Here is a 15940-nt window from a genome sequence, read left to right as displayed (position 1 = left end):
TCCAGTGCTCAATCGAGCCTCAGCGCAACCTTGACTAGCCTGACCGGACGAGTTGGACTATTAATTTCCGCTTTCATTCTATAACTGTCTTGGCCACATCGGTGACCGGAAACGTCTGGAAAATAGAAAATTCATCCGAAAAAGAAAAAAACAACCCGGCAGTCACGGTTGACTGGAACCCCAATCTTCGGACGTGCGTGTGGAACACATTTAAGGTGTATAAAATATTGGCCCTCCCTTAATGGCATCCTTCCTTTTCATTCGTGACACTAGCTGGTGATTCATCCGGTCTTTTCATAGCCACCGGTACATTTCGAGAAGCATCCAGCCAGCCCGGCCCGGCAAACTTCTTCGCAGTGTGTCCCCTTCATGACACCTTCGCGCTGCCCGTTTTCGTGTGAACGCGCGAAACACCCAATAAGCTGATAAGCGATCGAATTTATTGATTGGCTTTTTCGATTAGAAACTTCCAAACCGAATCGTCCTCTGCCGGTGGAAAGTTTAGTGTGCGGTGCGGTGAAAACCAGGGCCATAAGGGCGTCGTCCATTGGTAATCAAAATTTTACTACTTCTTCACCTGCTTTCTTGCCTGCGTTAGAGGGCCACAGAGTTACACAACAAAACGGTTCCCGCCTGGTTGTGTGGACCAGCGAGGAGAGAGTTGCGTGTAAAAGACGAGTGGAGGGGGCCTGGACTGCGGGGTATGCTGTGCCTTACCCAGATGCCTCTTTCATTCGACTTTCCTTTCACACGCCACGGCCACGGAGCCGTTCCGTGTTATGGTGTGAACATAAAAATAAAAGCGATCTAAAAATTATAGTTGATTGTTTTTGGGGAGTTTTTCCCTTTCGGCAAATTTTCCCGCCGCCATGTTCACCCAAGAGGAGGCAGAGAAGACAGGAAGAACAAAGAGGTGGCAGGGCGCGAGGAAGGGACTATGGGTTTTTGTAGTCCTCGTTTTTATGATTGAAAATCAATTAGGAGTTTAAAAAAACGGGACAAATTTTGCGTAACGACTAAACGATAAACTCACTTTTGCAATGGCTCTGTCCCGCACACAAAAGCTTTTGTGGGTGTTTGGGGGTGTTTGGTGACAGCAGCAATTTATTCCTTCTCCCACAACAGCAACAGTGATGATGGGAGGGAATGTTGAGGCAATGGGGAGCGTACTCCCAAGGATGGCTGGCTCTAAATTGGTTAAGTGATTGTTGACGCTGGTCGATGGAGGGCGGAGGGGGAGTGGGTGAGCCCTCGGGACGGAGACGACGGGATGGTGTATAAAAAAGGATTTTTTCTCTCCACTGTTTTATTTGCTCTCCTCTTTTTCCGTTGGTTGGTGCCTTAAAGGTTATCGTCGCCCCGTTTTACGGTCGTCATGAAAATGTTTTACTTTGACACGAACACTCTTCCAGCGCTTCAAAGGTTTCGGCCTTTTTGGTGGTGTGTGGTTTGCGAAAGAAGCCAGATCTGATATCCTGAGGACATTTTATATACGTACGTAAGCTTGCGCCAACAGTGGGCTAATTTTACAACATTGATATTTGTTTTGTTTTATTTGCCACTGGTACGCGAGAAATTAGCTTGAGAAAAGGGAACAATCGATCGATCCCGCACAAACACGCATGATTTGTTAATAAGTACTCGATATGGAAAAGCCAGTCGGAAAGGCACGAGCAAAAAGGTTCAGCATTTTGCTTTTGTTGCCTCTTTTGCATGACTTCTGATCAATATCTCGAGCTACGTGGTTGCTTATTCGCAGCGAACTTATAATTAGCTCAATTCCGTGCGGTTTGGTGTTGTCGAACATGATTGCCTCAACCAAAAACAAAAAAAAAACGCAGCAGAGCAACAAATAAACGGAGAAAGAGAGCGAGATGCGAGGTGAAACTAGGTCGCACATCGTGCTCTGTGGATTGTACTGTTGACTTCATGGATAAATAATAATTAGCTCACTTAATTATCATTCAAGTGATTTTAATTACCTGCGGTCCGGTGCCCGCTGGACGACATCGCTCCAGTGTGTGCGAGGTCGAAGCACAAGAACCCAAAGGACTTCCCGTGCGCGATATTGGTTGGTACTAGTCCCGAGGATCAACGGTGGAAATTTATGCAAACGAAGCGAGCCGGGAGAGTGGGCATGGGAGAATACTTTTAATTCCATTTACATTTTGCAGCGAGACGTAAAATCCTCGATGGCTACACTTGACGGCGAGTGGTTTTATTATTTTAATAATCCGACCACTATCACCACGATCGCGCTACAACCGGGGCCTAAGCCGCTGACGTCGCTGTGGTAATTTGAATACGATTAAGAGTTATTCATTTTTGAAGTGCAATCACCCGAGGCACCGGGAGTTGGAAAGAGATTCATCAATTAGAAATCCCCCGTTTTTACAGCTCCCAGGCGATACTTTCCCAAGATTTCGCTCCCCACCAACCGGCGCAGGAATTTAGTCTTATCTGCCACGGAGGAGCTCTTCCCGCTCCTCCTTGCCCGCAAAATGGAACGGCTAGATGTCCCTTTATTAAGCTCTCGCTTTTCTCTCCTGCTCTTTTCCCCTGTTCAACGTCTTCTGCATAAAATCTGTCCCCGAAAATTGAACCGAAACATCATTTTTCATGATTTACTATCCGACACGGGCTCCAGCACGAGGGCGGAACGGATAGCGGACGGTGACAAACCTTCCACCATATGGGCACGTGGGCCGCAGTTTCATAGGCACTGTGGATGGTTGGTTGGTTTGGGAGAAACCTTTTTATGGGTTCATTTTTAATAGCTTTGATGATGCTTCTTCTTGTTCCCCACCGTCTCGGTTGCCGGTTCCCCGTTTCCATATCCATGGGAAATGATGAGGTTCAGTCGTTAAGGTCAACTATATGGCACTGCGTATTTACATTTTCAAGCCAAAGATTTAATTCCCCAAGCAGAGATTGCACGGCTTTTGGCTGGGTAAGCAGCGGAGGGAACGGTGACGGTGGTGAAATGAACTTTAGTTAAATCTTAATAAAAGTGTCACATTCGTTGTTTTGGGGGTGCCTCTAGAACATACGGGGGGGCATTGCTTGGCCTTTAATTTGTGATCGTAAACATTGGCCCATCGACTGCTTCTAGAACGGGGGCCGGGGGAATGATTGGTCATTTGCTACGCCATAAGCTGGAAGCGCCTTCTGGCCTAGGAACGCGTGCCGCTGCCTCGTAATACTCGATGATGATGGTCATAAACTCGTCGGCATGCCGAGCCTCTGGCACGGTCGCAAAACCACAGGACGCCAACGGTGTGGAATCAAAGTTCGGAGTGAGCGTAGAAAGCGATTGCTTCGAGACTAACGTTCAAGATCCTACATTTTGACCTTCGTCTATTCGAAGTTCGGGGTAGGAATTATGGAGAGAAAGTCGGTCGACGACGTCGACGTCCAGGCCAATATAGTGTCGTATCGAACACTATTAATTTATTGCCTCAATCGATTGAAATCTGCGTGTGCTGTAAGCATTCCTACAGGTGGCACATTCAGCAAACGTTCGTCGTGTTGTGGATTCGATTGGACGTTTCATCGTAGAAGCGGGTGAATCTTTGCTCCATCCTGCGTTTGTATGCACGCTCCAACCCTGCTTGACGTAGGTTGCTCTGGGCTGTGCGAAATGCTGTCAAAAGACATGTGACTGAGGTTCCTAACGAAGGTTAGCAGCAAGTGTTTCGGAACGCTTGATCCTTTCTAATAATGCACGATTCGGTTATGGTATGGAATTCTTAATGACCACCATCACCAGCTTATACGTATGCCAGCAGTGAGTGTGGATTGACTCCTAACGAGTTCCTGGACACGTCCTCTCAAGGGGCTGCTAGATTGTGTGTTTAAGCTTGCTATTAAGCATCACTTTTTTTTTGCTTTGCTTTACTTTATCGACACTTTATCCCAAGCAGTTGCTAGAGACACATTCGGGCCCGGCAGATAAGCGCTTCCATTGGGAAACTTTAATAACCATTAGCTCCCTTTAGTTCTATTCTGCCCAAGCAAATCCCCAATACCCCTTTTTCGTCATGCCACGACCGCTTCATAACGCTTCTCACCATCAATTGGTCATCGTGTCGGGTTCCATGCTACAGCAAAGGGTCTGTTCTATGCCAAGTACAAAAGCAGAAGCTTCAACCAGTAGCAGCAGCAGCACGCCATGTCATCTTTCCGTACTTCCGCCTTGCTCCGTTAATAATGAGATTGGAAATATTGCGTAATCAAAATAACATCTTCAAACACACACACTCACACTACTTCCCACCAGGATTCAAAACATGGTGGCCTCACTATTCTATCCCTCTGCTTCGATGAGGCACTTTTCGGAAGAACACGGAGGTTTAGGCTTTTCGCACTGTTTCGCTGGCGGTGCCACGGGTCTCACACAGAACAGTGCTGCTCCGGGCGGGTAAAAGTTAATCAAGATTGCTCTGTCCCAAGAATGGAACCATAAATTTTCACCAACAAACTCTAAGACACGGGCTTTTCGCCCTTCGGTCCCTCGGTCCTTGCTGGTATCGCGCCGCACATGGGCACTGCCTATCGCCTTGTAATGATCTCTTATGATTATTTACTAACCTTCCATTCTTGGTCCCGGCATTCGGGTGGACGTGTACGTTTACGTTTTGGGCTCGTCAGGGTCATCACGGGTAACCGCGCCCTCCAACTCTACTACCCCGTCATCGCAGCATGATGATGCGTTGTCCTGTAGCAGTTGCTCTCGTCCTTGGTATCGATATCATTATCATCATCATCATCAGCAGCAGCAGCAGCCATCATGATTATTTCTTCCGCACCTTCACCTTGAAAGACAGACCCCTCCAGTTTTTGATTTTAGTCCATAAACCATCCCCTTTTTTCCGGGGGGGCTGCTGTGAGAAGGAGGTTGGAGGTGACGGGTTCGATCCTTCCTTGGATGGCGAATTCCATAAACGGTGTGACACACGGGTATCATAAAACTTAAGCTTATCATTGTTGAAAAAGTAGCAACGAGAGAGAGATCGTACGCGATACGGCCGGTAGTTAGAGGTGGCGGAGACACATACGCATAATATACCAGCGCCCGTGTATTGAAGATGTGTGACACCCAGCCACATACATATATCTCGGATCGGGCGGACCGTGGGAGCACGGGGACGTATCACACATATATCATTCCCGAGCAGTCGTCCCATATCAGGACATATTGGGTCCCCAACCCAACCCCCACACCCGCGACACCACACCCTCCCGACGGCAAAAAACCCACACCCACCCCGGGTGTACAGATTGATAATGTATGTATGATATAGCACCGGTGACAATGAGCTACGAGACCGCAGTTTTCGAAGCGACTTGCGCCACTCGTTTGCTGGAAAAGACTTTGGGCGAACTGTTGCTGTTTAGAAGTCGTGTTTTTCTGTGTGTTCTTTCCTCCGTGTTATGGTCGTGCGTCAAAACCATATTTTGGGACTAGGATTTGAAGTCGTGCAGTCTTCCAAATGGGGAACGCGGTCGACGGATGGCAAAAGGGTTGCGAAATTAATGATTCAAACTTCATCATGCGAAAAGTGGACCTTAAGAAAAGGATCTTCGAGCGGAGGGGGGGAGGTTGAACTTTGCTGCCGACAACTTTGCTGGTCGTGACGAGGGTAAGCAGTGCTGGTTGCGGCACCTCTGATGATGTACCAGAGCTATTGGTTTTGTTCCTATTATTTTTTTTCTTCGGGGAGGGTGCTTCTCTGCAACGTGTAAAGCATTAATGTATAGCTACAAGTTTGCTCTACGGTTGCTCTGCACAAGAAGAAAATGTGGCAAACTCCTCTCGAGCATTGTGGAATGAGCGAACCCTTTTGCTGGGGGAAGGCGCAAAACGACGAGGGAAGGGAAGGTCTTTTGTAAGTCGACTGACCTTTTTGTTTCGTACGCGTCGTTACTCGTTGGAAATAGAGCTCGAGAGGGTACAGAGGGATAGAGAGAGAGAGGGAGGGACGCAGCTACAAAGGTGGAATGTTTTGATCGTTTGCTGAATGGGCCGATGAACGCCCACCGTCCAAATTCCGGTGCTCTCAGCCCCGGCATCAGTCCAAACGTACGGCCTTCCCTCTTCACACTCTCTAATAGCCGACACCCGTCATCATCTACGACACCTTCGGTTGTCCTGCGCGGTCTTGGAGGGCGGACGCGTGTGGCACCCGTGGGTATGTGGCAGTTGGAGCAGCCTCTGACCTAAGAAAGCATAGCCCCAAGAGCAGCAACAACAGCAACGAAAGCGATCGGTAAAAAGCACCTGAAAGCTGATCTCTATCAGATGGGCGTCTGGCTACGTTTAAGGTGTATTAATTCCACAACAGTCACTGGTCGCGGGCCCGGTAGGCACGGCACCGTTTCGGATTGTAATATGGGCTCATGAACAAGTTTTGATCGGATTTTTCCACCACCTCCCCGCTCGATCGACGAACTTCAATCCACACCGCGGCTACCGGATCGTGAAGTGATGTGTCCACGGCACACAAGTAGTGCAGTAGTGATCCTGGGACAGCCATGTTTTGCCACCGCATATTGTGCGTGTGTGTGTGTATATATGTAATTCCAGTCTCCGTGTGGCGCGATAGTTAGAGATATTTAAAACTAATGGAACACCATCTTTGGCCGACCATTCGGTTCGGTCGGCCAGTGTTGCGGCACCGCCGTCAGCGAGCAACCAAACTGTCCCTGCGGTGTGGTCGCACGTCACTTTACATAATTTGTCACTTTCAATCTTTTTCCTTTGCGTTTCTTCCCTCTCTCTCTCTCTCTCTCTCTTTCCTAGACGTGTTCAAACCCTATGGTTTTTTCCTTCTCGTTGCTGCTTGCTTGCGTTACGGCTTGCAACCAACCACACAAAAAAAAAATCTTAACTCGGCCAACGCGCGCGCGATCTCGTGGTCGAACCGTTGTTGCGCTATTTCTGGACATTGGCCAGATGCGCCTCCATCTTTCTTCAGCGACACGCGCGCGTCCCATTTGCGCCCGCGGACGGACGTTTCGGGGGACAGTTTCGCACGACGCTGTTCCCATCGAACGGCACCCCGAACGGCGTGACAACACAAAACAACGCGTGTTAACCAATTCCTTTTGCTGTCTTCAATTTCGCCATTTGCGTTTGTCGTTTCTCTGTGTTTGTGTGTGTGTGAGTTTTTATGGCTTTTTTTTGCGTAGTGAGTTCTCCTTCTTCATTGGTATTTCGTTTAGTGCAAACTTCTCATCACCTTCGTTTTTTTTTCTTCTCTCCTTCTACTTCACAGAAGCTGCTGCCTGCCCGTTAGACGCCGTTAGTTAGCGTAAGTGTTGATGCATGTTCCGTCAAATTAAAACCAGCAAGCAATCTATTTCAGGCGACTCTCCGCGTACGGGTTCGTTCGGTTGCTTTCAATTGGGAGTTTCGACACTTGCTAGCCATTACGAACGAAAGAGATCTTGCCAGTTACACATTTGCCATTGTGGTCGCGAATAGCAATTTCCAAAACTATTAGACGAGTTTTTTTGCCACCAATCACTTAAAACTGGTAGTGTGTGTGTGGGCTAATAACAAATTGATGCGTTACTGCTTACATAAATTCGAAACAAGTATACTGTGATCGTTATCGGATGTGCGAGATGTGCATCTCTGTAGCATCGTTGTAATGATGCAACCTTGATGTAACATCTGCCGTCTTCAATCACTGATATCTATGCGCGGTTGAATGCGACAATAAATACCCCTCAGAAGTGACACTGTGGAAAAGATGAATTATGGCCGAACAGTAATTCTACGCTAGAAACATATCCCTGTTAACCTATTATTTCTTCTTTATTTAGAATACTCTTTTTTCAAACACAGTACTATCAAACTAAAGTGTACAGATGTCTCGAGTTCGAAAGATGATTTTAGGCCATTGCTAGAAGGATTACAGAGCTTCAAGCAATTTCTATCAATATTTCGTATTATGATATCGTATAAATTTGCCACAGGTATGATCATTGAAGAAATCCTTAAAAATAAATGAATTCAGTGTGTTGTAAGTATTTCGAAAAAATTGCACAGACAAGCCACTGCTGTTACAGATAACTAAGACATAAATGGCATGTTTAGTTTCAACTCAGTCTATCCAAGTGAATGGATGATTAACGCAATCGTCAAAGAATTGCTTTTTATAGGAACTATGGACTATGTTTTCTCGCTCTGGATGTCGCATTGATAACAATCAGAGCTTGGGAGATCTCTGGGAGCAACCACTTGCCAAAGGAACGTCTTCAAGGCAGTGCTAAAGAAAAAAGAGTGGAGGTTCATCAACATACCGTGGAACTCTTTATGAGCTGTGTGATATTTTGGATATTGAGTAGTGTTGACTTATACATTCTTTCAAGGTGATCACATAATTATAATATCTATCATAGATTCAGTCCATAAATTCCTTTTAGAAAATTTGAAAAAAGCGAATAACGACCCTAGACTCTTATATACATTTTGCTTACCTCAAACTGAAGTTTGTTAAATGGTATGAAAAGTATATTAATATTTTGATTCGCTGTTCCAGTGAACTTTGGAGTATCTTGTTTAGTTGAAGTCAAAGAGAACTCATAAAAAATTGTCATGGAAATTAAATTCAGTTTCAGTTCATTTTATAAATAAAAGGCTCCGTTTTGAACAACTTTGAAGATTTTCTTCTCTGGTTAGACAGGAAGCTCTTTAGTGGAGGCGATTGCCCTCATGTATTTCACGTTTCGGACCTAGAATTAACCAATAAAAACATCTGGGAATATCATCGAAGTTCTAGTGCTAAAAGTAAAACTTGCACAAGTTTGCACAATAAATATTGCACAAGTTAATTAGATATGATTGAACGTCTAGTGGATTCTATTTTTTCTCCAATGATGAGTCAGATACGTCTTTCACATCACAACGATTACACTTTCAAATTGCTCGCACAACTAAAGACAAAACCAAGAACCTGCAGCTCACGGATTCAGCAGCAAGCAGCACATAATTGAATAATGTTGTCTTCTGGTGCAACATTGCCAACCCAAATGCATGTGGACATGTTTCTGGAAGCTTCCATTATCAGCGCGCCGTGCGCAGGCGAAAACAAAAATCCAAATGCAACCAAGGACGAAAACATTTTGTCCCCACGCATCACACCACCGATTCCTTATCTTAAGGTGAGCAATGTTCCGAAACCTTCTAAACCTGCTGCTGACGGGCGCTGTTGTTTCGCTCGGTCCCCACACACACACCCAGCTACCTGACAAGCGCAAACTGTTGCCATTTTGTGGGGGAATGTTTCGATGTTCATTTCGGTGCGCTCGGTTCTTTTGGGTGTGTGTTATCTGTTGCACCCACCAAAACACGAGCAGAAAGCAGCGATCCCGAATGGATCGTCTTAGATTATGGACAAATGCAGGAATTTCACTGTTGAAATTTAAATTGCATTTCCGTTCTATGGTCGGTGTGCGCTCCACTTTCGGCAGAGCTGATTGTTGTGCTTATGTTTACCGCCGGGTCGGACTCGGCAGAGTGATAACAGGAAGCTGATGAAGACGGACAGGAACCACCGTAAGCTATGCGCCCGCCTGTATGTCACTCACTCCCTCCACCCTATCGCTTATGTTGCTTTCGTTCGTGTTCGTGTTGTGTTAGACATCCATCAACCGGCCGCGACATGATATTGTACTTGCTGCCGGCGACTGCTGACGAGATTATTTTCCCAACAAACGTCTCACCCCGGCGTGCGCGTGGGGTGGAAAGGCGCCGGGACAAATGGGAGCGATGGGTGTCGGACAAAAAGGCATAAGGTGGGGAAACATATTTTTGGTGGATGAATGTATTTCTGTGCTTTTCTTTTTTGTTATTCGTGCCACTGTGCTGTTTGCCTGGTGTGTTTCGTCTTCAAGACAGCGAAATTTGTTAAAAAAAAAGAGGACAACTTGTACTTCGCGGACACGAAAGCCAATGACGGCACCTGGCTTTCAAGCAAAGCGAGATGGTAAAATCACGCACGAAACATTATTTCCTTTCGCCTTTTTTTCACACACACATACACGCACGTAAAAGAAAAGTTAGTAATGTTTTCTGTGCACTATACACGAACGCAACGCAAAGAAGTCGGTCCACCGAACTTCAGGAATATTTAAATAAGTGCGTGGAGTTTGTATGTTTCCTTTCGTACGACCTAGGGGTTGCGACCTCCCTCTCCCATCGGCTCGCGAAGGTGGGTAATAAATTTTACCATAAATTTCATTCGCATAACAAACTTGTCACTTGGAGCGACCGACCTTTCTCTCCGCTAATGGTGGGGTGAGTTCGCGTCCTTTTGATGGCCACTTTTTTTGTTGGGTCCTGCTCGTCGCTGCTTAGGTAATCGTTTCTAGGCGCATTTTTACCTCGCGGCACGGGACGCTGCTTTTTGTGATCGGATTGTTTCTGGCTGATAAGCTGTGTACAACAGAATAAAGAATTTAAATTTCATTAGCTTGTTACTGGTTTTGAAGTGTCGTTTGTCGTGGTACATGTTTACATGCGATCGTTGTGCGATTCAATCGAAATTTACTACAATAGAAAAATGTTTTACATTAATAAATACGTATAGAAAGCGTGGTTAAAAGTAAAGTAATATTACAAGTTTTGGAAGCAAATTGGAAAAGGAGCATTATTGTTTTATTTTTGTTATAAATGTTTTCGGACATAAAAAGCGTATGATCGCCATTTTGGACAGTAAATCATTACATCCACCGTGTGGCAGAAGACTTCCTTTTTTTCCTTACATTTTTTTTCATTTCACGCATGAATGATTTAGTTTAGCTTGTTTGCTTATTCATTTTGTTTTTGGCCTTCTTACCCGTTAGCGTCGTTTCCAGCTCCCACGAAAGAGGTCCTTCCAGCATATGAACGTAAATTTTAACCCCCTTGAAATTGGCTCCGTTTTTTGGCTTCCGATCACGTGCGGGTGAATTTACTTTCGTGCAAAACAAAACAAAAAAAAAGTATGCAAACTATTTCCACAAGCAGACAGCGTTCGTGTGTGAGTGTTAAAACTGCAGTCCCTCCCCTCCTATCCGGGGCCATCGGTTCGAAAAGGTTCGTGTCGATCGGAATAGAATATCAATCCATTCCGGTTGTGTGCTGGTGCGTATTCATGAGTCTGTGTGCATGGAAAGCTAGCTCGAAGAAAACTTACGAGAAGAAAGTTTCCTGTACCTTGGGCTTCGCGAACGATCGGACAAGGAAAAACTATCTATGATTTATTGTTCGACGGGGGGGGCAAAAAAGCGAACAAGGAAAAATTCGGTAATGGAAGCACGAAAACGGATCTAGGCCATGAAGAAACAATATATGAAAATAGAATCATAAATTGTGTAGCCATTCTGCTGCCATTACACAGGACCTGCTACGCGTAGGTGAGGACCTTCGCCGTTCGTTTTATGGTGCCGAGACCTCGAGCACCTGTGCGCGCAGTAAGCGCTAGGAAGAAGTAAGACCTTACCTTACACGGAACTTTCCTTCCATACGAAGCAAATCATCGTTCGGTGAGGTGAAATATTTGCTGTAATATCAACTGACGATCAGGAAATTGAGAACCAGCAATAGAAGAGACACAGTTGCGGGGTTGCGTGAGACGGTGGTGTAAGAAATTTGCATCCCCCCGGCCAGCTCGGTATTCTACCGCCAGAAGGTTGCGTGCTGCATCACTAAACGACGCTAAAATTATGCTGCAGTTACGTGAGTGTGTAGTGTACAGCAAGATAGTGCAAGAATAGAAAAATCAATATTTTGCACCCTTAGTGTTAAGGGAGCGAACACGCATTCACTCAGCGCAAACCCTACGCACAAAAACACCAGACTTTACCAGGTCCAGGCAGACCAGAACGACAGGACTTGTTTGAATGTTCCCGGATATGTTGTGGAGTGCTTATGGTGCCGTTTTATCACCTTTTGCTGTTCCTTACCACCGGGTTTGTCCTGCAACCATTTCCCGACGTGGTGAAGCAATCCAACCGTATCACCGCTGGTTCCACCGCGTTCAGCAAATCTTTTGTTTTATGTGTAATTTTATTTCTGTATGTCTTTACTTTTTTTTCTACTTTAAACCACTTCACCGCATGTGGACCAAGGCAAAGGTACGCATGTGTTGCACCTGATTGGGAGAAAGATGCGTTTCATACACCCGACCCGACCCGACGACGACGCACTGCGAGCGGTTGATTTCATTGTAAGCCTCACAGCACTAAGTGGAATTCATGCATGAGTGTCTTCAAGAAATGGATGTAAAAAATGAAGAAATCCTACAGGGTACTGCACACAAAAAACAACAATGAAAAAAAATAAACGGATCTATAACATACACACGCGCCCTCGGTCGGAATGTTGGAAAACATGAGCTGAATATCCGGCAACAAAAAAGTGAACAGCAAAGGCTGGAAAACGCCAAAGTTCCTGGGGTTTTCGAACGGACATTGATGGCAAGGAATATCCTGGATATTTGAGCGAAGCGAGCGAAAAAAAAAATAGACGAGAAATGAGTTTTGTGGGAAGTTACGATTGAGCTACATGCCGACCGACTGGTACCTTATGACAAATGTCCATAATCCTTGCTTCCTAGCTGGTGGATTGATAAGTGTTTGTTACACAAATTTTATTGACTGGTAGAGTAATAAAGAAACAGTTTGTAATTTTACTTATCTTAAGTAAAATTATGTTTTAAAATTCCTTATGTATGATGTTGTTCGTAAAAAAAATAAATTGTGATGTGATACGGATTTAATATAATGCCAGAAATATATTGGAACGCTGGATTCTGTTCTCCGATCGACAGCATAAAATGGTAAAAGAAAGATGAAATTGCATTTTAACAATAGCTTTGGCGCTTCTGTACCACGAAACCTACCAGTACGCACTAAAGCATGTTCAATTCTTCGGTTCCTTTTGTTAAAATGCTTTTTTTTGTCATTTCTTCAGCTTCTCAACCTTTTTCAAACTCCCCCAAACCCAAGTAACCTAACACCGACACGAGCTGGTACACACATACGCAGTACAGTAGAACTTTCCTTTTGCATTCAGCACATTTTCATCACGAAAAGCGCACTCCATAACAAGGTGCCCCCACCGCACCCCCGATATGGGACCCCGGGAGTAAACCGGTAAGTGAAAAACGAACGGGATATAGCCCGACCAGAGCACCGGCGGGATATTTCCCATTCCATTCGTCTTCATTCTCCACCCAGATCGGTTCGCTCCCGGCCGGAGGGGATTCAATGCCGATTACGTCAAGTTACAGCAACATTCATAAATTATGGATTTATGCACAATCGGCAACCACTCGTTGACCTTTTCTCCGGTGGCTTCTCGTCTCTGGGCATTGGGAAAAATTTGCTTCTTCTCTCGCACTCGGGTAAGGGAACCTGGTCGGGTTTTGGGTGGTTGTGTGTGCCGTCGTAGCACAAAAGTGGTCTTCCGGTTTCGGTGTGTGGTTGAATTTTCTGTTCGTGTGTGTGTTATTTTCTTTGCATAACCTTAGCCTCTCTTAGGTCCCGCCGAATTCTTCCAGCCCACCCTGAGATGGGTTGCGTTTTGGATCCTTTTCCTGACCGGGGAACACACAGGGAAATTCTTTTCGATTTTGTCCACACAAGAACGGAACACTCTTCACCCACACCACCACACCGAGAATGCCCGAGCGTAATGCCGGTGTTTCCCTGTCCATCCTGTACGAGGCGTGAATGTCGTCTGGCAGGAAAGCTGTGTTTTGGGATGTCCTGGCGTGTTGGTGGCCGGATAAACCGAGTGGGATATAATAAAAACAGGCAAAGGCGGTTGTTTGCCTCTTCCACATTGCTTTCCGACCGATTCCGGGTGTTGGTATTGCGCCTGTTATGAAATCAGCGAAGGGTGTACATGACCGGTGTGTGTGGTTAGAACTATTTATATTGTACCGATCGTGGAAGGATATGTTCGCGATGTATATAAAAATGATATTTTGTTGCTGTAAAATGTCGTCGAATTTGCTTTTCCAAACGCATTGCGTTATTTTGGGTCGAAAGTGGCACCCTTTGCAGGATAAATTGTTGAGCTGAATCATTCTTTTTGAGAATAATCATTCATATAGGACCGTGTAAAGTCATTCGATTTATAATTAGACTCTCTAGAAGTTATACATTTTTTAAAATTATAGGATAATATTTTTTTTTAATTTAATAAAAGCATTTATTTTATATTCATATTTTAATTTACTTTTTTTAACCAAATATTTGTGTGCAAAGAACCAATCAATCAATCTTCAAAAGAGTAGGATAATCAGAACATTATGTAAAATTCAGTTTGATTTTGTGCGTTGATATTGTGGAGTAAATGAAAAAGAAAACATTTCCATAAAATCGATTCTTGTTTTATTAACTGATACTATTCTTATTTCAGTTTGTTAAAATTTTCTGAATCCAGTAAGGAATAATTTTCCTATTTTTTTTTAATTTTCTCATTTATTCCTTAACATTCCTTTACGAACTTCAACTCCCGGTAGCTGTTAGCCAAAAGAGCCAATTATACTACTGAGTGCGTGATTGTTCTGGTTGTTTTTTTTTCACGTTCTCCCAAACGTAGGTTCACAAGGTTCTACGCTCATTTTCTTCGCTTATTGTTACATCATTTATGCCGCAACATTTTGCAAACATCATCACCACGCTGCTCCGGGGTGTGCGTGTATAGAAACGTAATTTAGCCACGTTGGTGTGTGAATAGGTCTCTGCGGCGTTCATGAGGGTTTGACACCCTTTTCTCGCCGTAACCGTCCAGGCGGGATGGTGTAACACTCGCTTCTAATCCTTGCCGGTGGGCCACACTCTACGGTAGTTGTGTGAGAGAACGTAAATTCGATAGCAAATATCGGTTTCGCACAGGGAGAGAGAAGGAGAAAGAGTGAGAGAAGGAGGTAGAAAAGGTTCAGTGACACACTTCAATCGTTGATGAAAATGATGGAAATGTTATCGTTCTCACTTTTCAAATCCTTTACACCACCTTCCCTGTCACCTTTTAAGTCTCGATGGACACACATACATTCACACACACACATGTATCTAATGTTGCATCCCTAGTGTGTTTTCCGTTTTTCCCCAAGGGACAGCGACAAAATTTGGTAAAACGTTTTTACAGGGAATAGGTTCTCTCCGGGGTGGTTTTATTGATATTTTACCACCGAACATTTTCCCCCGACCCAGGGACGGGGTTGTGGCACGGGGAGGTGGAACGTGTATATTTGTGTTTGTACTCATGGGTTAAGCCTCCCTTTTCGCCCGGATTTTAACCGGCGGAGAGCGGCAAAAAGGGACCGCTAAAGAGCCATGATGGATATATACGGGTAAACCCATGCCCACGGAAAACTGATGGAAGAGCCGACTTCTTCACGACGTATTGGAGGAAAAACCCCCAGGTTTTGCAAATAGCTGCAGGACGAACTCGTTCGCCGTGCCGTTGCAGTGCCTTGCGAGATGAAATATTGGGTTTTTAGGGCTCAATTTCAACCGTCGGCGCGCCGGGTACGATCGTAAGGACGCAAATAACGCTTCCGTTGAAGTGTGTCTACCCACGGTGCATGGGTAAATGGGTGGGAAATGGAAAGGAAAACCCGGTACGGAAATACACACGGAAGGGTGAGGACGGGGAGCAAAAAAAATGAAATCCAAATTGGAAATGGTGTCGTCGGAAGAAAAACGGATACAACGAGAATCCGGATCACATCGGTCTGTGCAGCACACACACAGCACGACGGAACCAGGAGCGGTCTGGAAAATCCATCATTGAGCTTAAAAACTCTCGTCGCGTTTGTGGATTTTTTTCCCGGAAAAATGATTTTTTTTTCCTCTCTTTTTCTCTCTGTCTCTCTGTCTCGCTGTTTAACTAACATTTTTCCTGACGATCTTTTAGTGCTCGTGAAAGGTTCGA

At 45.1% G+C, this 15940-nt stretch overlaps 1 long non-coding RNA gene across 1 annotated transcript in view; it reads left to right on the top strand.

Moving 5' to 3' along the window:
* Positions 1–15940, top strand: part of LOC128299253 (uncharacterized) — an 82077-nt gene that overhangs the window by 52693 nt on the left and 13444 nt on the right. The window contains exon 4 of the long non-coding RNA XR_008287291.1: positions 7278–7313. This is a non-coding gene — a long non-coding RNA (uncharacterized LOC128299253). The remainder of the gene's footprint in view (positions 1–7277; positions 7314–15940) is intronic.

Source organism: Anopheles moucheti, chromosome 2 (assembly GCF_943734755.1).
Source record: "Anopheles moucheti chromosome 2, idAnoMoucSN_F20_07, whole genome shotgun sequence".
NCBI classification, from domain to species: Eukaryota; Metazoa; Arthropoda; class Insecta; order Diptera; family Culicidae; genus Anopheles; species Anopheles moucheti.
This window is presented reverse-complemented; position numbering and strand designations above follow the sequence as displayed.